Here is a 7,236-nt window from a genome sequence, read left to right on the forward strand (position 1 = left end):
GGAGCTTGCAGTGAGCCGAGATCGCGCCACTGCACTCTAGCCTGGGCGACAGAGCGAGACTCCGTCTCAAAAAAAAAAAAAGAAAAAAAGAAAGCCTTCAGCTCTTGTGATAACTTACTATCACGATAACGGTTGGGGGAACCACCCCTATGATGGAATTATCTCTACCTGGTCCGTCCCACGACACATGGGGATTATGGGAACTACAATTCAAGATGACATTTGGGTGGTGACACAGCCACCCCATATCAGGGCTCCTCTGAACGTGAGCACTGGACAACCATACAGGCCACATGCTGATGAAGCCAGTCGTGATGTTAAGGCATGGATACTGGCCAGGCCTGTCTTGATCATGTGTTGCTTGGACTAAAAGCAAGTTTACTGTGAAGCTAGCAAACCTTAAGCTTCAGAGACTCTCATCTGCCGCGGGGTTCACCAGCAGGGAGCTGATGGGAGCCATAGAATGTTCTGGGTGGAAAGGAAAAGCCAGGGTGAAATGAGGAGGCATCTCTCTGTAGATTTCTGACAAATCTAAAGAGATCTGAGGAGAATAAGGCCTGGAATTTCTAAATTCCAGTAATTTGTTATGAATTCTTTATACATTCTTAAAAAAATCACTTTTGAACTCAACTTTGTAATTTTTTTCTTAAAGAGATGTCCCGAATGATACTAGCTTCAGGCCTCACGATACCTAGATCCATTGCTGTGCTGAACTTGGTAGTGAAAACCTATTTGACTAATTTGTTTGTTCTCCTCCTACTAATCAAAAACCCAAACTGCAGGAGCCCTGTGCTTCATTAACTTTACACCTGCTGCACTTGCCCTCCAGACACAAAACAACATTTTATTTCCATTCAAGGAATACCCTGCTCCTCTCCTCCCTCATGCCACCATTTCATTTCCACCAGGGGTCCACATTTGCCACTGAAGGCTGTCGCCATTCCTGTAATGATAGTACCACTGTTTACTTCGGTGACACACACTATGTTTGCAAGATTGTTCCTGAGTGCCATAGGGCCAAAAATAGCTATTTCTCCAGGGGAAAAGACCTCAAACCTCTTCTCTTTAGGATAATCCAAAATCTATTTAGCTAGAAAAACCTAGGAAATTTAATAAGTTTCTGAACATTGGCATCAAGTATTAAAAACAGAAACAAGACCTTTCCTAGGTAAATAACAAACTTCACTGAGCTGTGAGTCAACAACTTTGGACCTACTGAATGTGACAAATGAGATCTAGGTAGGGCTGTCAAAGAGAAATGGGCAGAAATGAAGTCTGGCCACCCAGAAGGGAGAGGGTAGGGTGGGTCTGGTGAATTTCAAAAAGAGCTCAGAAAACTGTTGAATCAAATATTAGACATACAGGTCGATATCAATTTTGATTCTTTAAGTTTGTCTGCCTGTGGCAAAAATTCCAGGCGGCTGGGAAGGGACAGAGAGACATGATCTAGTCTCTGATGAGAGGAAGAGGCAGGAAGTAGTTAAGTTGGTCTAGTGTGATCACACTTTCAACAAAACAAGAAGAATTTCTCAGGAACCCTGGCAACTGAATTTTGATTTAATGATTTGGACATTTAAGTTTGTAATCTTACCAAAATGGAGCACTGAGGTATATGGAATTTGAGCCCCAACTTTCCACACCTACAGTACGAGTGTAGGTTTACAACCTCACTGTGGTTTCAAGGTAGGGAGAGTGTTCTTCCCTACCCCTTAACTTTGAATCTCACCATTTGACTTCCTTTGGCCAGTAAGATGTTGGTGAACATGGTTCAGACAGAGACATTCAGATATGTTTGTGCCTTTGGGCTTGTATCCACTCAGTGTGGTGGCCTGCCACGAGCAGAACATGTTCCATGTTCTTCCCTGCCCTCAGTTCGTGTCTGAGAGGGAGGCACATGGAGCCAACCACGTGTCCTGGGCGGTTCCTAAATTAAGAGGCATGAGAGGCATGTGGTGCCACACTAAACCCTTACGAGCCTGGAGTCCAGCCAAGCTCAGCTAGATTGCAGTCAACCCACAGACCTGAAACTATACAAATACATGTTGGCTTTTTCTGCCAATGAGTGTTGAGCGTTTTTATGCATAATTATTGTGGAACTTGCTGACTAATACTGAAAATGGGGTACTGCCATAACAAGAACCAAAATTTCTGGAATTGGTTTTGACAATAAGAGGCAGAAATCAAGCCAACTGCCATGGAAGGTTAAACAATGGTAACCCACACACCATGTAGTGGAAAAGCTTTTAGTAAAACTGCTTGCCTTTGGGGCTCTGGAAAAAGAAAACGTACCTTAAAAACTTTTAGTTTTGGGTGAGGAAATAGGAAGGAAGAATGTTGAAAGCAGAAACTGGTTGCTACTAGATGCGATTTGTAAGGTACTGCAGGTAAGAAGAGAGAAACTCAGAAAAGAACCAGTCAGTTTGCAAACAGAACTGAGAAGGACATTAGGGAGTTCAGAAATTGCAAGGCAGAGTTACACAATGAAATTGTTTCTTACAAAATAAAAGATGTGGCCATTATAACAGAGCCTCAGGGTGCAGACCAAACCCAAGGTGCTGCTAATATGACACAGCCTTGGAGTGAACAGTGCATCAAGGGTAACATCCTTTGTTAAGACATCTGAAAGGCTTAAGATGGCATCTAGTAGGCAAGTGGGCAAAGAGGCTCTTAGAAAGGTTTTAAGACTTGTTCCCATAGAAGTCTGATGTCTCAAAAGTACCCATAATTAAGGTTAGAGACAGCGTAGCTTGAAAGGCATTGTGGCTGTCCCCTTTCCCAAATGGAGTTGACTAAAATCACTTTCACAGAAAATCCACATTTGTGAGAGAACTCTATTGGCAAAACTCCTGCTAGCCTGATGAAAAGACATGAAGACTGTTAGAGACGTAAAAAGACCTCTTGGGCAGGTGCAGTGGCTCACACCTCTAATCCCAGTGCTTTGGGAAGCTGAGGCAGGAGAACTGCTTGAGGCCAGGAGTTGGAGACCAGCCTGAGCAACACAGTGAGACCCTATCTCTACAATTTTTTTAAATTAGCCAAGCATGGTGGCACACACATGTAGTCCCAGACACTTGGGAGGCTGAGATGGGAGTATCATTTGAGCCTAGGAGCTCCAGGTAAAAGTGAGCTATGATTGTGTCACTGCACTGTAGCTTGGGCAACAGGACGAGACCATGTCTAAAAAATAAAGAACTTTGCCCTCCAGTTTTCTTTCTTTTTAAAATTTATTTATTTATTTTACAAAAGCATCAGGTTAGTGAAAATTTTGTCATTTGTTTATTTTTACAAAATGCCCTCCAACTTTCCATGGTCAGAAACCCTATATGGAAATCTGCTTATTGCCAAGAAGGGCATATGTATATATATACACACACACATAAGTATATATACACATATAGATACTTATATATATACACACTTATATATATTTTGTATATATATTTATTTTATATTTTTAAATATTTTTATTTATATTTATATTTATTTTATACATATATTTATATACATATATATTGTATTTATACAATATAATACATTATACATATATTATACAATATAATATATGTATTTATAAATATAAATGGCTTTATATGTAAAACATATCTATAATATATACTTATTTATATATTTATATATAAATAAATATGTATAAATATGAATGTTTTATATGTTATATAAATATAAACTATATACTTATATATTATACTTAGTATATCTTAAATATATATTACACATATATATTTGTATATAAAATCTGGACCTGATGAGGATCAGGTTTGGTGTCAAATGCTGTGATTGGATGAGACTTCTGTGGGTCTAATGATGGAAGTGAGTGCATTTTGAACGTGGGGGTTTACGTTAATCATTGGGACTTATAGGGCAGACTGTGATAAACTAATTGCAGGTCCCAGTTCTTCACTCCATGGTGGCAATGTCTTATATCCACACACTTGCCATCACCGTGGCCTCTGACAGGGTGGATACACTTCCCTGCATCTTGACTTTAGTCTTTGTCATGTGGCTTGCCTTGGCCAGTGAGATGGTCATTGAAAGAATGTGAGCAGGCATTTGTTCCTCCGGTTAGACTTTTACTCATGTGCTCCAGTGAAAAACATTCCCAAAGTGAACACTTTAGCTGCTCCCTTAGACTGGGCCCAGGACTGAAACCCATGGAGCAGATTATATGCACCAGGGATCTGCTGGTTTTAGAGGTATGAGACATGGATGGAGAGAACCTGAGTGCACTAGAAGCTTGGTGCTCAGAACTGAGAGCTCCAAGGCAGGAGTCCAGCCTATCTCAACCTGCTGACCTTTGATTACGGGAAGAAATGAGAATTTTTTAAGTCACTGAGTTTTGGGGGTTTTGTTATCCAACATTGCTGCAATAATAGCTTAATAATACAAGTGACATTGGGGTACTATATCAAAGCTGTTTTTTAGACTAATGCTTTAATTTCAGCGTGACTAGCATTATTACAGAAGCACCACACTTCCAAACTATGGTAGCCGGAGTGCCCAATCTTTTGGCTTCCCTGATTCACATGGAAAGAGAAGAATTGTCTTGGGCCACACATAAAATACACTTACACTAACGATAGCTGATGCACACACACACACACACACACACACAAGGCAAAACAATCTCATAATGTTTTAAGAACGTCTTTGTGTTGGGCCACATGTGGCCTGTGGGCCATGGGTTGAACAAGCTTGGTCTAGAAGCTTTCATAAGTATCCGGAATTTCTATGTTTGGGAATTACTATCAAAAGAAGACATGCAGCTGTATCACTAAAATCGGTTTCGGATCAGAAACATGAACACAAATTATCCCAACCTGATGTAATTAAGATGACCTTTGCATGTGCTCTTCCTCCATGGCGTTTCTCTCCCGGCACATGCAGCCAGATGGTATTTGGTGCAGACAATGGAAGTGCCAACACAGATATTAACAAAAGACAAAAAGTATTAGCACTTAACACTAAGTTGTAGGTTCCACCAGCTTTGGTGACTGGCTACCTCTTTGAAGGCATGGTTGAGAAGCCCTAATTGCAACTGTGCTGGTAGGACTTTTCCTTAATCATAGTTTTGATTTCTGCAGGCTTTTTTCTTATTTCTCTCATTTTTCCTTTTTTCTAAGCAACCTGTTCTTATTTTATGGGTGCAATATCTTTCTTGTTTCTCTTGGTATTCATTATCATTTGTTTTGTCGTTTTCGTTTTCTTCTTTTGTCTGTGCTGTCTCTGCTTTCTCCAAGTTACTTTTTTAAGGCTGCTGTGTTGGTTTTTCTCCTTTTTGTTTCAGGTTTTCTTCAAATGCTGTGGTCCTTAACTGTCCACTCCTGTATAAGAGTGAGGCACTAAAAGGCTGACTGGAAGCTCTATGCGTTTGATAGGACTGATTGACTAACGGACTTTCTTCCTGGGGATCACCTGGGATGTTGGGTCAGTGAGCTGAACTTTTCACTGGGGGACCATTAAATGACAGCAGGTGGAGACTTTTTCTCCACAGCAGGCCATTCAGTTTCTCCAGAGAGGAGTTTTCAACATCTTGCCTGAGAGAGTATGTTCTGGCCCGTGTGTCATCATGGAGCAGAGTTAGCGGAAGCAAGTTGACATTTTCTGGGTTCAATATAAAGAAACTCACTGTCCCACCTGCAGTCTCACAGTCTCACTCCACATCCCTCTCCACCCAGTGTCACAGAGTTCTAGATTTCTCCAGTTAAGTTTTTCTAGAAAATGAGTCTCTGTTCCCTTGCAGGGAAGAAGAAGGAAAGTTTCAAATAGCAGAGGTTTGGGGAGGGCCAACAGCCCTGGGTATAACCCAAGTTCCCTGTTTCCATCCTCTTGTGCCCCACATGCTACCTCTAGCTAATGAGCCTGTGGGGTCTTCTGGGGAACCCACAGCCTCACTCCCATGGGACCTCCCTAATGAAAGGACTGGCATGTAGCTCACTCTGTCTCCAATCATCCAACCTTTTTCCAAATTCCAAAAGTAAGTTTGACTCCTTCATATGCTTTTGTCTCCTCTCTTATTATTTTTGCTCTTTTGGGATAGTAATTTTGAAAATTCTTTTTCATTTCCTTCTAGCAGGGCTTTGGCAAAGAAAGGACCTAAACATCCGTGGTCCATTTGCCATATTGAACCAGAAGTCAATTTACAACTCTGCACATACTCTCTGAAATTCCTAGTACAACAATGTATGTAAAATAACCACTCAGAATAAACTTGTCAACAAACATAGGTATGAAAACATGAATATAGCCCTATAGGTTTGTGTGGCTGTGTGTATGCATGTATGTGTGGAACTATATCTCCTCTAAGTAGTGCCTAGGCTCATCAGGCCATATACATTTATGGAAAAATTGCAATAGCTGCAAACTTCCATATGTTCAGTAATGGAAGAGCATTTTCAAACTGACTCCTGGTTATTTGTTTCCATCATTTTAGTTAAGTATGATATGTTAAATGTTCCATCATTTTAAATGTTAAATATTCCCTCATTTTAGTTAAGTGTGCCCTGTCTGCTGTTCACCACGGCCCCTGTGTTCCAATTAAGAGAAGCCAAGGAAGTGATCTCTTGATGTTTGCCAAATTGTCAGCCACTGGGGTGCTGTCAGCCACTGGGGTGCTGGACCACTTCTGGGTTCTATGCAGGTATGTACAGAAATGCCCTCTTTCCATCTCCATGTCCTATTTTATGGTTTTGTTGTTATTGTTGTTGTTTTGTTTGTTTGTCTTTTGAGACGGAGTCTCCTCTGTCGCTGAGGCTGAAGTGCAGCGGCACAATCTCAGCTCACTGCAACCTCTGACTCCCAGGTTCAAGTGATTCTCCTGTGTCAGTCTCCTGAGTAGCGGGGATTACAGGCGCACGCCACCATGCCCAGCTAGTTTTTGTATTTTTGATAGAGACAGCATTTCACCATGTTGGTCAAGCTGGCCTCAAACTCCTGACCTCATGATCTGCCTGCCTTGGCCTCCCAAAGTGCTGGAATTACAGGCATGAGCCACCGTGACCCGCCCCTATTTTATGTTATATAGACTTCAAGTCATCACTGCTTATGCCTAGAGTCTTAAGTCATGTATATGAGAACAGTTCCATCTGTCTCAGCCCTTATGTAGAGTTTCCAAAAAATCTCTTATGAAAACAGGTTGCTTACCTCTGTGGCTCATCTTCTTAATTATAGTTGCTGAAATGCAGTCCAAAGGGAGAGAGCAGATGCCATGGTTCTTGTCTC

The 7,236-nt window shown here is 41.3% G+C and overlaps 1 long non-coding RNA gene across 2 annotated transcripts in view; it reads left to right on the plus strand.

The window, feature by feature from the left end:
* Positions 1-6,626, plus strand: part of LOC126942649 (uncharacterized) — a 30,398-nt gene extending 23,772 nt beyond the window's left edge. For both annotated transcript variants that reach the window (XR_007721597.1, XR_007721596.1), the window contains one exon: positions 6,508-6,626. This is a non-coding gene — a long non-coding RNA (uncharacterized LOC126942649). The remainder of the gene's footprint in view (positions 1-6,507) is intronic.
* Positions 6,627-7,236: the final 610 nt, after the last annotated feature.

The sequence above is a fragment of the Macaca thibetana genome, chromosome 1 (genome assembly GCF_024542745.1).
Source record: "Macaca thibetana thibetana isolate TM-01 chromosome 1, ASM2454274v1, whole genome shotgun sequence".
In the NCBI taxonomy this organism is placed as follows: Eukaryota; Metazoa; Chordata; class Mammalia; order Primates; family Cercopithecidae; genus Macaca; species Macaca thibetana.